The sequence below is a fragment of the Prionailurus bengalensis genome, chromosome C1 (genome assembly GCF_016509475.1).
Source record: "Prionailurus bengalensis isolate Pbe53 chromosome C1, Fcat_Pben_1.1_paternal_pri, whole genome shotgun sequence".
NCBI lineage: Eukaryota > Metazoa > Chordata > Mammalia > Carnivora > Felidae > Prionailurus > Prionailurus bengalensis.
The window spans coordinates 49,038,190-49,053,849 of record NC_057345.1 but is presented as its reverse complement, the minus strand read 5'-3'; positions in this window follow the sequence as shown (position 1 = coordinate 49,053,849).

Sequence of the window (15,660 nt, the reverse complement as noted above, 5' to 3'; positions counted from 1 at the left end):
CAATAAAGTAGGCTGCTTTCTTCTACTTTTTATTTTTTTTAATGTTTACTTATTCTTGAGAGAGAGAGAGAGAGAGAGAGAGAGAGAGAGACAGGCAGAGTGTGAGCAGGGGAAGGGCAGAGAGAGAGGGAGACACAGAATCCGAGCAGGCTCCAGGCTCTGAGCTGTCAGCACAGAGCCTGAAGTGGGGCTTGAACTCAGGAACTGCGAGATCATGACCTGAGCTGAAGTCGGACGCTTAGCCAACTGAGCCACCCAGGCACCCCGTAAAGTAGGCTTCTTTCTAATTCAGTAGCTTTCTGTCCTCAGAATCACTAGAGATGGATGAAAATGTGTCAGTGATGGTAAAGGTGAGTAGTTCCTTTCCAGTATAGAACAACATGAATGACAGAATATCTGGGTTATGAAACATGTCAAGGTTTGCCAGGTCTTGGCCACCTTATCCCGATGGCAGAAAAGGTGAGAGAAGGCATCCCTATCCCTAAACTGAATTACTCTCCTCTGCTTTTTTGTAACCATCATCACACTTGTAATTACATCAACATTTCCCTTAGTTTCCTTAGTTGACCTGTGGTCCAGAAGGCCTGGTCTAATCAGATGCCCGTTATTTCTCAAGCAGACCTAAAACAAAGTCCTACACACAGTGGGAGCTTCCAGAGCCTGAGATCCAGTCCGCACCCTGCCTTTGGAAGACATATTTGGGGTTCGTTATTCCCCCACCTCCTGGAGCAAATGATTTCTGACCAGGTCAACTGTGATGTCCTGTGCAGTGTCTAAGGCATGTTTCCAGATAAACCCTCTATCCTGAGGGGAAAAAATACAAGAATCAGCCAGGGATGGAGGGAAATTCAAGAAGAATGGTGAGCATTTTGCAGATGAAGATGCTGAGATTCAGAGAAATTCTAGTTTTGCTAAATGTGGAAGAGGAGTTGGAGACAGAGATAAGAACTTGCCTTCCCTTACACAGCTCTTAGTGGCCACTCCTTGCCAGACCTGCCATTATCCTGGCTTATTATCCACTTGCCAGCAGTAAGTGTGCCCCCATCCCAAGAGCAAGATTGGCAGGGTGCAAGAAACTGTGTTCCCACACACTGGGAGGGCTTGGGATTTGTGTCCTGCCAAGGTTCAGTGAACCCAGAGGAAGGGGAAGGAAACTATCAGTATTGATACACGCTATGAGCCAGGTACTATAATCTCACCCAATACTCATGACAGCCTTAGGAGGTGGGGATTACTTCCACTTAGGAGTGAAGAGCTGATACTCAGAGGCTCAGAGGCTCAGCAAAAGAATGGTAGAGTCAAAATTTAACACAGACCTTCCCAGCTCCAAGACCTGCGAAGACCTCCACCCTGGAGGAGGGCTTCCTTCTGGGCTTCTAATTCCCCTGGGTCTCTTGTGTCTAAGGAGGGAAAAGAGGAACTCAGACCTGTATAGTTCTCTCTTTTTTATTTAACAAGTATTTGCTGAGCAAGTACAATGGGCAGGCCTCAGTAAACAGTTTGAGTGAATTTCCCAAATTCCTAGACTTCCTAGGAAATGCCCTTGCCCAAATACCACTAACTTGGACTTCCTTCCTTCCTTCCTTCCTTCCTTCCTTCCTTCCTTCCAATACTGATCGCTGTCTGGAATTGCCCTGTCAGTAGCTTCTCATCCTGGTACTTAGTGGATCAAAAAATGAAAGTCCACTCCCATTTACCTCTCTCCCCACTCAATCCTTCTCACTCTGAGAACACCACTCAGCCAATGCTATGGTCTCCCTCACCCCTCTCTGGGATTCTGGTGAGGCATTAGTGACTTATTCCTATATGGATAACATAGCGATTTGTCGGTCTGAGGCTATCATGAAAACCACAGACATACCACATGGACGCTTTGGCAGGAATCATTTGTCATTCTTATCCATCCATCCGTTCATTTATTCATTCATCAGTTCAACAAAAACAAACACCCCACTGTGCTTAGAGCCGTGCAGGGTACTGGGCATGCAGAGATGAGGGAGGCAGGACTGATCGTCTGTTAAGCAAAGGCAGACACTAAAGCAGCTGAGCACAACAGAGTGCAAGTGCTGTGCGAGAGAAAAGCCAGGAGTACTCGGCCACAGCATACCCAGGGGCACACACAGCTCAGCCCAGTGATGGGACACAGCTGTGGTCAGGGAAGGCTTCCTAGAACCTTCAGGACTGAGCCAAGTCCTGGCAAAGGAGAAGCAACCGTCTAAAACAGGGATGGGAGTGGGGTACCTGGGTGGCAGGGCTGAGTCTGCCAGGTACGCCCAGCAAGATGAGCAAAACCCCTGAGACACGACCCCACCCTCCGTTCCGGGAGCAGTGGTTACATATACGTGAAGCACGATGCTCCAGGTAAAAGCAGAGGAGGCAAAGCTGGAGAAGATAAAATCAGGTCTTCAAGGCTCTTGATGCCCAGCCAAGATTCCACACGAAGCACAAAGGGGTGTGGTATGGTCAGATGAACGTCTCGATTGTTCAGCGGCTATGGGGGGAAAGCTCTGAGACACAAGAACAGAGGCAGGAAACCTCGAACCTCACAGAATTTAAGGTTCTTCATCTGTAAAATAGCAGGCTTTAAGGTACCTACTTCTCAGGATCATTATCAAGGCTATATAAGGTATGGAAAACCCCACATACAGTGTCTAACACTACACAGGCCTCATAAAATGATAGCCATGTATTTTATAATATTCATGTTCTATAATAATCTGATCACAAGGCAAAGGACCTTGCCATAAGAACAGCCTTTCTTAGGAAGGACATGAAGGATAATGCCATCGGCAGAACAGCTTCAAGGGAGTCATTGACACTGACGCACACACAAGTAAATAATTTATGTGTTTGAACCATTTTTTGAAGGCCCCATTATTATTCCTACTCCCTGCCTCACAGTGAGGCTGGTAGTCACAGTGCATTAGTTAATTTCATGGCCCTGTTGTGAATCTTACAATATTTCATCCTCCTAATTCAAAATATTCATTCCAAGGGGTTCCAACTTCACAAATAAATAATTCCTGTTGGAAAATGGAGTTTTTCCATCTGCCCAGCCCATTTTCCATCTGTTCCTACAAGCTCGTGGTAGGACGGAGCTGGGTCTTGAGGCCCCATTGATTAGTCCTGATTTAAGAAGGAATGGTTTTCTCCCAGATGGGTTGTGCATTAGTGATAAAGATTAGTTTCCACTGTTATTAGTTACTATCGTAGTAGACAGTTTTAGAGATCTGGAAGTGGATCAAAAAGTAAATGCTAGATAAAAGTAAGGAGAGAAAAGTCACATTGACTTAGCTCCCACCATGCACTTGACCTTGTAGGCACTATACACACTGCATACATGTAATTTGACCATCGCAACAATCCAACAAGCAAATGTGATTTTGCCCATATGACACATGAGGGAACTGAGGGTCAGAGAGGCTTAAAATCTTGCCTAAAATCACATTTGTAAATAAGGCAGCTAGGACCGAGTCCAAAACCCAGGCTCTCTCTACAACACCAGAGATTCCGACTTTTTGAATGGGAAGTACACTGACCAAAGAATTATGATTTTGTTTCTTTTGATAACCCTGTCATCTTATAATAGAAGAGCATCCTGTGAAAGAAAGGTAATCTATTTTTATGTCCTTACAATGACAATGGAGCTGGAGGGAGGAAGAGAGCCACTTACTGATATGATCAGAATACAGTCCTATCTGAGAACTTACAGTGAACTATGAATTAGGAAACTTGGACTTATATTTTGGACCCCCAACTTATCTTAATAGCAAGAACAAATCACTTAATTTTATGACCCTCAGTCTCCTCAACTAGAAAGTGAGTCTACCCTATGTTGCCTCTTCAGTGAACCTCATAGGGTCTGGAAAGGCACATCTATCAGGAGTATGTAAGATTATAGAAGGGAGCACAGTGTGTCAGTGGTAAAGTTCTGTGCAAATATTAGATAACATTTTCATTTATGTGCCTGCTTGCAAACAAAATGTTTGCCTGTAACAAGATAAGGAGCCTGTGTCATTGTACAAATCTATGCATCTATGCAATGCTTCTTTCATTGAGAAAGTCTGGCTACAAAAGAATATTAGCCGAACTAAATGGTGTGCTTAGTGATGCAGTTGATTTACTCCAACACAGATTTAAGCAAACAGTCCATGGGCCAACACCAGTCTGTGGCCCACACATTAAGTCTTGCCATCAGGACTACCGTGAGGAGATCAGATGGTGTTATCATTGAAGTATACAGTCTCAGCTCACTATTTATGGGCTTTATGTGACCTTGATCAAGTTATTTAATTTCTCTGTGCCTCAGTTTCCTCTTCAATAAAAAAGGTTTAACACTACCAAACTCATAGGGCAGCTGTGAAGATGAAAAGAGGATGTGACTTACACGTGTGACTGTGTAAGACAGGACGTGGAACATAGTAGCCGGTGATAAAAACGTTATCTATCTACCTACCTATCATCATCATCATCATCAATCTAAAGTATCTGTCCTCCTGGTCTACCGCAGTATGTACATTTCCACTATTAGGGGTTGTATCTTGGTTGTGGTACTACCAACTCAACTCAAGGAGGTGATGGTGCTACTGGCATCCCATGAGCAGAGGCCAGAGATTCTGCTCCTACAATACACAGGACACCTCCCACACACACAGACAACAAGGTATTATCCAACCCAAAACGTCAATAGTGCCAAGGTGAAGAATCTTGCATTAGAGTCGTTCCTTTGGGTTGAGGTCTTCTGCCATCATATGAAGATTTAATAATAAACTTGAGGCTTTACATAAACTTGTGGTTTCATAGAATGAATTTCAACCCTAAGAGAGACCTTTGACCCTAAGAGTCACTATTGTGTGGTCCAAATACCCATCTTACTGAAAGTAAACCTCAGAGGGGCCAAGGACTTGCCTTCTCCCTGTCTCATGTAGTGAGTGGTGAAAATGATATTGTTGTTTCTTCTTTCTACCTTGCCTCTTGAAAACACACTTCCCCAGATGGATTAGAGAAACCAAAGGTCAAAGTCACCAGGCTATCAAATGAGAGAGATAACATCACATCCTATATTTCTAGATCCAGGGGCTGAGAAACTCAAATATGGGAGACATCAATGTAGTCCAGGGCATCTACAGCTCAGAGATTAGGCTTCTGCATCTTGTGATACCTCACTCCCACATAGCACTGCACAGAGGAGGGAGGTGTGTGGAAATCAATGCAGCAATAAGAATAAGTCAGGCTTGGAACTGAGTCCTGATCTCCAACTCTTTTTCTGTGTTATTGGCCAATGATAGGAAGCCTAGAATATTAGCACTGAAACTGTCTTGAACACTTCAAGTCCAAAGTCTGCAAAGATCATTCTCCCTTATTCTCTGTCTCTGTCTCTCTCCCCCTTGGCTTCAGATTCTCCACTAATAAAATAATGGTAATAAAATGTACCTACCTCATAGAGGTTGTTGGTAAGATCAAATAAAATCAAAAGCACAAATCCAACTTGTTATTAATAGCTAAGAGTACGGACAATTATCGGCCGTGTAACCTTGGAGAAATCACAAAACCTGACTGCCTCAGTTTCCTCATCCCCAAATGGGCTTAGAAATATTATGACTTACCTTATATTGCTATTGTGAGAATTTAATGAGTTAATATACATGAAATACTAAGAACACTGACTGACTCGTAGCAAATTTTAGGCAGAGAGCTAGCTAATACTGTGACTAACCATCCTTTGCCCACTGGTTCTTCCTAGTGAGGGCGAAGAGCTACCCAAATGCAATTTTCCTAAGTAAATCGTGGAACTCTATGACAGCCAACAAGAAGCCAAGATTCCCTCAGACTCCATGATGTCACCTTCCTGCCAAGTAGCTATTTCGGGATTAGGAAACAACAGCTCCCTCTGCTGCCAAGAACTGAAACAACACTATCATCCCCTCTGACAGCTTCATTAACATTCTGTCCTTTCTGCCCTGTCAATCTTGCCTCTTGAAAATGAGCTTCCCAGACAGATGAAATTGCTTCTATGTACTAATATCATCAGTGAGGCATTTTCCTAAGCGGCTGACTCATGACTTTTTTTTTTTTTCCAATCAAAAGGAACCATCCTTCTAGGCTCCAGTTAGAATTTGAATGGCTGCCTGTTCTCCAGTTCCCATTAGGAAGCAACGCTCTGGATGGAGCCTCAGTAACTGAAGAGGGCATTCTCTCCACTGGGAAAGAAGCAGTGGAATTGGAGCATTATAACAAATTGTTCCCATCCAGCAATCACTTTGTAATGTGACTATTTTCAAGGTAAATTCATTTGTCTTGTTGAACAGATGGCAAAACACACACACACACACACACACACACACACACACACACACACAAACAACAACAACTCTGTCTTTGCATTTCTGACTCCCCTCAGAAAAACTCTATCCCAGATTCAGAGGTGAGTAAACAGGCTTTTGATCCAGATGGATCCCATGGCCTGAGTAAAATGGGACAGGGTATTCCTATTTCCTCGGGAAGGAGGCTAATACACGTTGAGAGTCTACTATGCCAAACATTTTTAAGTATTATCTCCTTCAATCCTTACAACAGCCTTGTCAACTAAAATTTACTGTGCCCAGTTATAGACGCAGAAACCAAGAGTCTCTGAGGTTCAGGGATGTGGGCCTGAGGTCACACGCTAGAGCCAAGGATTTGAGCTTTTTCCACCATGCCATGCTGTCTTTCAAAAGACGCAAAATCATTATGGGAAGATTGTGACTGACAAGTTGGTGAGATAGCACCAGAAGTGACTAGAGAAGGGGACCCCTCTGGACACGGTCTGCAGAAAAGTAGTTCCACTGTTCCTCCATTCACAGGGAGCTTCAAAGGGCCTGAGGTGGGCTACTCCAGGAAGTACCTTCAATCATCCTGCAACCGACTAGAATATGAAAAACCTTCAAAGGGATGGAGCCTACTGAAATATTCTACCAAACATTTAAGGAAGAAATAATACCAGTTCTATATAAACTCTCCCAGAATATGGAAGAGGAGGGAACACTGCCCAATTCATTTCTTAGATTACCCAGATACCTAAGCCAAAGACATTATAAGCAAAGAAATCTACAAACCAATATCCTTCATGAACATAGGCTCAAAAATCCTTAACAAAATACTAGCAAATCAAGTCCAGTAATACATGAAATGTATAATGCCAAATGAGGTTTATCCTGGGAATGCAAGGCTGGTTCAACAATCAAAATCAAAAACCATATCAACGGATGAATGAAGAAAAACCATATGATCACCTGAGTGGACACAGGAAATGATGGAGTCCAACCTTTGTGTTCTCCAGATGAGAAGCTCAGGCCCAGAATGGAGAAAATATATTCCTGGTGTAACAAAGGTATAGCAGATTTAGTGTAACAGATCTGACAAATCCGGATTTAGAATCCAGCTCTCCAGAGCTCAGAGTTGTGTGGGCCTATCACCTTATGGTGGGAGCCAGAGAAACCCTTAAAGTATAGAGAGGCAATAATCCAGAGACTTCATTCTCACCTCTCACATGATGAACAGAAGTGAGGAAGTCGGAACAAGCTAACTGTAGTTCACACCAAGTAGGAAATACCTGAGGTTCATGCACATAAGCACAGAACCAAGAGGGCATTGGGCTCATGTGGAAGGATTATGTATCCCCTGCATAGACCTTCCAAAAGAGGTAGAAATTGCAACTGTTGAAAACGTGACGCAAGAAATCCACTTCATAATTTGAGAAATACGAGCCACAGTTGTCTTTCTTTTGAAGAAGTTTTTAAAAATCACAGAATTTTTATTAAAATAGGAAAAAAGGCTTTGAAAACTTTGGTATAACTGAAATGACAGAATCCTCCCAATCCTACCCCCCACCCAGCTGGGGGCCAGCTCGGTGACCTTCGCAAATGTTCACTTTTGTCAGTACCCTACATGAAACCATTTATAAAAGCTTTCTCACTCTTCTTTAGTAATTTGATATTTGAGTCACTATCATAACACTGGAAGTTTCTTTACTCTTAGTTGCGGTTATTGGAAAATAATGTCAAAACCAAAGTGTCTATTTTTATTTCAGGCAAATTCTCAGTTCTATCCCCAGAAAACCTCCTTGCTATCCACCGTTTCCCTCCCCAACACACACACACACACACACACACACACACACACACACACACACGGCTGCTTACACATACATAAATACACATACATACACTCTTCTTCCTCTGCCTCTCCCTTACCTGGTTCAGAACTAGATGGGCAAGGTGAATACAAACCATTTGTGTCACCAGGGTGATAATCAACTACAAACTGGCCTCATCCCCAGCATCTTCAAAGTGAAGCAGAAATTCAATATGCCTTTGCTCCATGCACGTCCCTCTCATACTAGCTCTTTTAAGTTGACTCAGATTATTTTTGAACTTTACAGTTTAAAAGGGACTCAGACATCTATTATCTAATAGCCCCAATTTCCCGACAAGGAAAGTAGAGCTCAATGGAGTGGGTACGTTTCCTCCACTCGCCCAGATGTACATAAAGGAAGCCATGAACTTGGATCATGGTGCAGGACGCACAGAGGAATTATGGCACCTGACCTCAAGGAAGGCCCTCTTCTTGAGGAGAGTAGAATCAGGCAAATAGGTAAATAGTGAGTTAACAATAGCAACCATTTAATGAGTTCTTTTTGTGCTCCATGCACTGAGCTACATATTATCTCCTTTAACCTACATGGCTACCCACTGAAGTAGGTGTGATTATATCCATTTTCATAAAGGGAGAGATGAAGCTGGGGGGTCATTCAACATGTTGCAAGTTATACATAACAAGTAACTGGCAGGCTCAGGATATGAATTCAGGCCTGAGGCCAGAGCTTGGGCTCTCCACTGCCTTTGACTCAATCTTGGAAGGTCAAGGATCCTGAAGGAGATACACACAGTATGTTGTGGAGTTAAGTGTGGGGTGGGAGTGGGGGTATTAGGGAAGGGGCCTGTGGGGTTGAGAAGTGATCACATTTGCTTGGGGAGGGTATATCAGAGAAGATTGAGCAGCAGTTGAGAGCTGTCTTGATTGAGGGACAGGATTTGAAAAGGCACAGGTGAATAAGAAGACACCAGGTTTCTGGATGGAGTCCATGGTGCCAACAGAGGCTGAGAGGTAGGAAAGTGTACTTTGTATGCAGATAATAATAATAATAATCCTGTGTGGAGGGAAGACATGGGCACTTGCTGTCATGACCAACTTGTGATGTGTTTGGCAAGAAATGGGATACTGAATGGTAAAGGAGAGAAGTTTTTATTTCACGTAATTTTTATACGAATTATAGTCAGATTGTCCCTGTAAATATCATGGTTCCTGCACTCAAGAGACTCACCTTCTATGGGGGAGATAAACAATTAAACAAGCAATCACAGAACAGGAGTAAGTCCTATGAGAGGGTAGGAACAGGGTGATCGTGTCAACGGGGACTTCATGAGGGCATGCTAGAGAGCGATGTCTAAGCTGAGGACTGAGGGGCTTGTGGGCATTGCCCACATGAAGGGGCTGGGGATAGAGGCGGCAGTTTGTTTAGAGGCCCAGACAGGAGACAGATCAGAGCTTGTTTGTGAGGCTGCAGGTGTTGAGGGAGCAGGTGGGAACTGAGAACACGTGAGGCCAGAGGGGCCTGCAAGGGGTCAGCTCATGAGGAGACTGTGTGCGGCGTTAGAGTATATGGTGCCCTGGCCCAGCGCGGGCTCGGGCTGGCTTCCCTCCGCAGCCAGCAAATCAATTACGCCCTCCACCGACTTTCGCCTTGTGTGTTTAGAATGCATGGAGTTAGCCTGCCAAACATCTGCTGTCGCTATTAAGCATGCCATGGTAACCATTGCACTCCCGGGCGTCAGCGCCACCAGGATTGGTAATAATCACAAGTGTCAAAAACGAGAAAGAATGGGGAGGGAAAGCTGGGCACAACCCAGCGGCAAGATGATTGGGCTGGCGGCTCCACTCCGGGGCCCCGCCAGCTGCACCTTCTGCTGCCCCTGTTGGGGGCAGGGGAATTGATGCGGTTCTGGCCTCCTCTTGCCCCTTCTGTTGATCCCTCTCCCTGTATTATTCATCCACTGTTTCGACCGACATTGGAAAATGTGCCTCGCCTTTGCCAGAACAACATATGTGCCCCTGCGTCATTGTGTGTGATAGATAAACCCGCCAACAGTTCGCCAGACCCAGGGGCTCTCTGGGTGAGGACCCCACATTGACACAGGCAGGCAGCATGGTGCCCTGGCGGGAGTGCGGCTCTGCAGACAGACAGACCTGGCTTAGGATTTTAGCTTCGTAACCTCAGGGGCTTGAGACCCTAGGCAGATCTCTTATCCTCTCCGAACGCCACTTTTGCAAAATAAGAGTAGCGATGCTGGCCTCATAGGGTTGTTTGAGGGCTCAGGCACTATGCTGAGTACTTTCTTCAAATATGACTCTCCACAGCCCTACAAGATAGACATCACGATCCCCATTTTACAGAAAAGAAGACTGGGGCTGAGCGGTGAGTGGCTCATCCAAGTCACAGAGCTCGTGATGGCAGGCCACAGCCCGCACTTACTGCCTCAACCATGCTGCTTTCTACACCTACAAAGTTCTTCCTGTGTTCAACTGAAGCCCCCTTCTTGATAAACAGTATTCATTGGTCCCAGCTCTGCTGCTGGAGCCACAGGAAATAAGCCTCGTCTCTCTTCCAGAAAAAGCCCTTCAAAAATGCAGAGCCAGATCCCTTCACCCCGATCTCCTGTTCTCTGGACTGACAGACCCTGAGTGCCTCAGTGGGTTTTCACAGAGCCACTCCCTGCCGGATACCCTGCAAGCTGGCTTGGCCAGTGTTTCTCTCACAGAGGGGCCCAGAACCCCCACGCTCCTGGATGCCAGGCGGGGTTTGTACGATCCCTTCCCGTCTCTGCATCAGGAGCACCCACTGAGTACCTGAACCCGGAACTGGCAGGGCCGGTGCCATCACCTGGAACACACCCAGGACGCTGTCCTGTCTTTCTCTGGATCCTGGTCTCCAAGCCAGGCACGCAGTACCGTGGGCTCCAGCGCCCTCTTGTGTAAAGGGAGAGAAATCTACAGGAAATAAACACAGGAGAGAGGGGGAAAAGAAGCCCATTGTCTCTGTTTAAAAAAAAAAAAAAAAAAAAAGCTCACCCACTCCCACAGCTGCTGTAAATTTGTATTTCGGCTTGAATGTCCCTCCAGGTTGTGAGGTGGGAGATTACCCTGCAGCCGTCTAGAGGTAAAACCTGGCTCCTGATGATGTCAACCTTTCAGGAAAGAGGCAAGCCTGGCCGCCATGCCCCCCACCCCCTTCCTTTAGCAAAATCTCATTTAAACCTCCACCCCAGTGTTTTTCAGCATTCCAAGGACGTAAGGAGAAGGGTATGTAGTGATGCCTGGGCCCAAGCATCTGAAGTAGAGAGGCCATCCCTCCTCTGCCCCATAAGGGCCAGGGAGGTGACTGGGAACACCATCCAAAAAAGTTGACCGCTGATTGACCCGTGAGCTGACCTGGGTGACCCGTGAGCTTTGGAGGCTCCTTACCCCCATCTCCCCTGTCGATGGGGTGTGAGTTCTGCTTCCCTTTCCTGCTCCCAGAAGCTGCTGCAAGGACACAGCCTGGAGACAGTAATGTGGGGCTGAGAACACTTGCCTGGTATATGTGACTGGACCGTGTTGAGGCCTCTTTATAAACTTTTAAGACTTGGTGGGTGAGCAGGTGCAGAGATTTATTTCTCTTGTTGGCGCCCAGGGCGAGCCTCGTGTGTAAGTCCCTTCACTTGTTAAAACTGCCACCTGCCAACCTGGGGTGGTCTACCTCTCTCTTCCATCTCTCCTTGCCCTCCTTGTAGGGGGCCTGGTTTCAGATTGATTACACCTGGGAAGCTCCCGATAGGGTTTCCAACTAACAATGATACCAGTAAGGGAAACGGGTTGAGGAAGGATTTATCTGAGGCAGTAATGGGGAATAAGTAAGAGCCAGCTGAGGTCAGAGAGCTCCTTGGGTTGGCTCTCAGGGCTGTGGACATACCCACCCCTGGTCCCACGCTCCTGCTTCATGCAAATGGCATGTGGGAAGTTTTGCCCAGTAAATCAAGCAACCACTCCTCTCTCTGTGAAAAACTCTCCGGGTGTCATTGAGAAACTCATTTCTCCTCCTCTGTGCAAGGTGGGTCAGAGGCCCCTTCAGTTCTAATACTTTACGAGCTGTAACATAGAATCATCACCGGATCCGTTTCAAGCATCCATCAGACTCCTGAGAGACTTGGGCCATGGGATTACTAGGCTTTTATAACAAAATTAAAAAAAAAAAAAACATAGAGAACACATTTCCATGGAACGTGAACTATCATCAAATATTTATTGAGCCTCTACATGACTCAACAGATATGCTGTTGACCCCATGGTTTTCTTCCTTCATGGAAGCAGATCAGTCTTCAACAAGCTGAAAATGAACAACAATATGAAGGGGGTTTTTTATTGCATTCATTTAACATCCTTACAACAAAGGAAGATTACATGTAGGAATGGAACTCAAAACTCAGCTGTCCTATTCCTCATACACAGGGCTATAGAACATCTGCTTCCCCCCTGATTAAAACTTTTTCAGTGGTTTCAGAACTTACGTAGCACGAGCCACTGAGTTCCGCCTTGGATGGAGCCACTGAGAGAGGCACATGCCATCACAAAAATGGCACAGAACTGCCCTTTTATCAATCTGTGTGCTCTGTCCCCCCTCATGAGTGCCCCTCATGCCTGCCCACCTCCCCCACAGCTTCATCCTCTGACTGGTGACAAGTCCATGGAACCACACACACTGTTCCTGTCTGTTCAGCCAGTGCTGATGACGGAACTGGGGTGCCCCATGTCTCTGCTGGGACCCTCTGGCATGAGAGCCAGCACCCAGCTGCCCTACCTTCTGTACCTCTTTCCCATCTCCCCTCCCTGGTCCTCCACCAACCCCACCAGCTGTCCTCTGTTAGGAGAGTCTAGCCACCTCCTTGTGGGGGACAACTGGGGCCAAGAAGGGAAAGAAATGAAGTGGGGATTCAAGACAGATGAGAGAGAGAGAGGAGGGTAACAGAGGAAAGGAGAGAGAGAGTAGTGAAAAGACGGGGCTATAACATAATTTCAAGTATGTTCAAGTGATGCCACTCAAATAATCCCATCTCTTGTTTGGTAACTTTGAAGATGGTTTTTAAACAAACATTTTGGGGAAGGGGCAAAGAGGGGCAGACACCACAGGGTTTGTGTTGAGAGCATAGTATTGGTTTCAAATAAGCCATTTTGGATTCCCCTCTGTTTCCTTGAATGCAATGTTACCATCTACAGATGGAGATCCCAGTGGGCACGGGGCTACCTACCTCTCTTTCAGTTCACATTCCGCCCAGTTGGGAGAACACAGAAGAATCATTCCTGCAATAGAAGCTGTGTGATACATGACCTGGGGGCTTCCTGGGGATGCGAGCTTTGCAGACCTGGCCAGGCTGGAAGACTGTCCGGCAAGGTGTCTTTTCACGTGCTTTGAAAATGTTGAGTCTTTGATCTTGATCTCAAGACACAAATGACTCAGATGTGTGAAAGTATTAATAAGATAGTATGATACTACCCCAAAGGGCCAGTATTTCAGTACTTAACAATAGCATGTTAGAGCATAATCCCATCATGTCTACACCCGGTGCAGCCCATTCTTTCTCATGAGATAGGAACATGAACGTGAACTTTGCCCCACGACGTAGACATAGGAGGCAGAGGCTGTGCCGAGTGTGTTTTCCATCTCATTCAAAATTAAAGCCCAGAAAGCCAAGCCTTGCTCACAGATACATACTCAGAGACGGCACACACAAAGGCAAGTCTTGTCTGCAGGAGGCAGATAACAAGGCAGGTGCAGGCAAGCAGAGGTTGCTGCAGCCTGGAAAGGAAACGCCAGCCCAGAGGATGCCTTGATAACAGAATCCCCATCCCTGCTGCTCATGGTAGGCCATGTTAATGCAGCTTAAGGGTTATTTTCTCCTTTAAAGAATAGGTTGGGTTTTAAAACCTCATCTTCTTCCAGCTGACAGGCTCACGCTTTGCCAAGCTCTGTTAAATACTGACTCATTGGAAAGGAACAGCCCTTTCTAAAGGAGAAATTGGATGTGTATTTGTGTAAACCTCCTTTAAGAGGTTTGCATAAACCCCTTGTGATTACATGGCCTGGAGATTTGTTCCTGGCTTCGTGGCCCCTCCAGCAAGAGCTTTCTTTCGTAGTTATCTCAGCTCATTCTTAAAACTTGTGTAAGCTTTTGTATCTGGAGTTCTCAACCAAAGCCATAAAACCGCATCTGCTCAAAGGCTGGTTGGCTCAGAGATGAAGGCTAAGGTCACATTTCAGTGGGAGAAAAAGGAGGAAGATTAGATATACACTGTAAATGCAAAATGATTGGTTTGGGGAGTAGGTTTGCCTGAAGCCCTTAGATTTCCTTGATCTGAATAACTTGTCCTTTTCAACCACCCCCCACCGACACTGAGACATAAATGCCGTGACTTCACAGTGCATTAACAATCACCCAGAAAGTAAAAACTTCAATCACAGGTGTTTGGTTTGGTGACCTGGATGAAAATGTATACTATTTACCTCTTTCCTCCAACATGAATTCAGCCAACTTAGCTGGTGTGTGAAGACAGGCACACTGGAGCTTCCCATCTGCCTTCATTCCCACTCATTACTTTTGCAAAGATGTTCCTGCTAGAGAAATCCAACTGTTGTGTTGTTTGTTTGCTTGTTTTTTTTTTTTTTAATCAGCCCCACCTGCATTTTTCCTAGGAAAACCCACTGAGTCCTCACCAGCAACCACTCACAGGTTTGTCCTGTGTTTGCTCTTAATACATTAGATATGTCATTAGTGCAATAAAGCAAGAACACGGGTTTGGGAGTCAAACGGGCCCGTACTTGTTTCTCAGTTCTGCCATTTACCAGCTGCATGATCTACCTGAGCCTCAGTCTCCTCATCTGTAAGCTGGGGATAGTAAGAATTAAAGAAAATGTACATCATAGGATTGCTTTGATAATTCAATTAAATGAAACAATAAATATTCTTAAGGTACCCAGGATGTAGCAAGCCTTTTATAAATGTCTTCATGAAGGACTCTAAGTAAAGACTGCCCTGGAAGGCTTTGGACACAGGTAAAGATGAGGAAGGAGAACGTTGCCATGAAAAGTTGAGGCACCACCATAAGAAGACTGGGCTGAGCCTACATTACTACCTGACTGAGGGTCAAGCTTAACCAACATTACATCTGTCTTCTACCCTCCCACTCCTGGGTCAACTAATGACGGGACCAGGAAGGATCTACGATACAGGTCAGAAGGTAGATGTTGAATACCACAACACCTCCAAAAGAAATGAACCCTGCCATACACCAAAGACATGAGAACTTACCAATTAGCACAAAGTCATAATGCCTGTGTTGGTCAGAGTAATGCTGTGACACCAAGCTCACTGCCATCGTTCCATTGGGATGCTGATGCCTGGACAACCACACAGCAGGCATAGGAAAAGGGTATCTGGTAAGTCCATACTTTCGAACAGACAAGCTGGACCACTCTGGCAGTGGGTGGCCACTCATGGTGTCTCTTATGCTCTGTGTCTTCTCTCACAAGCA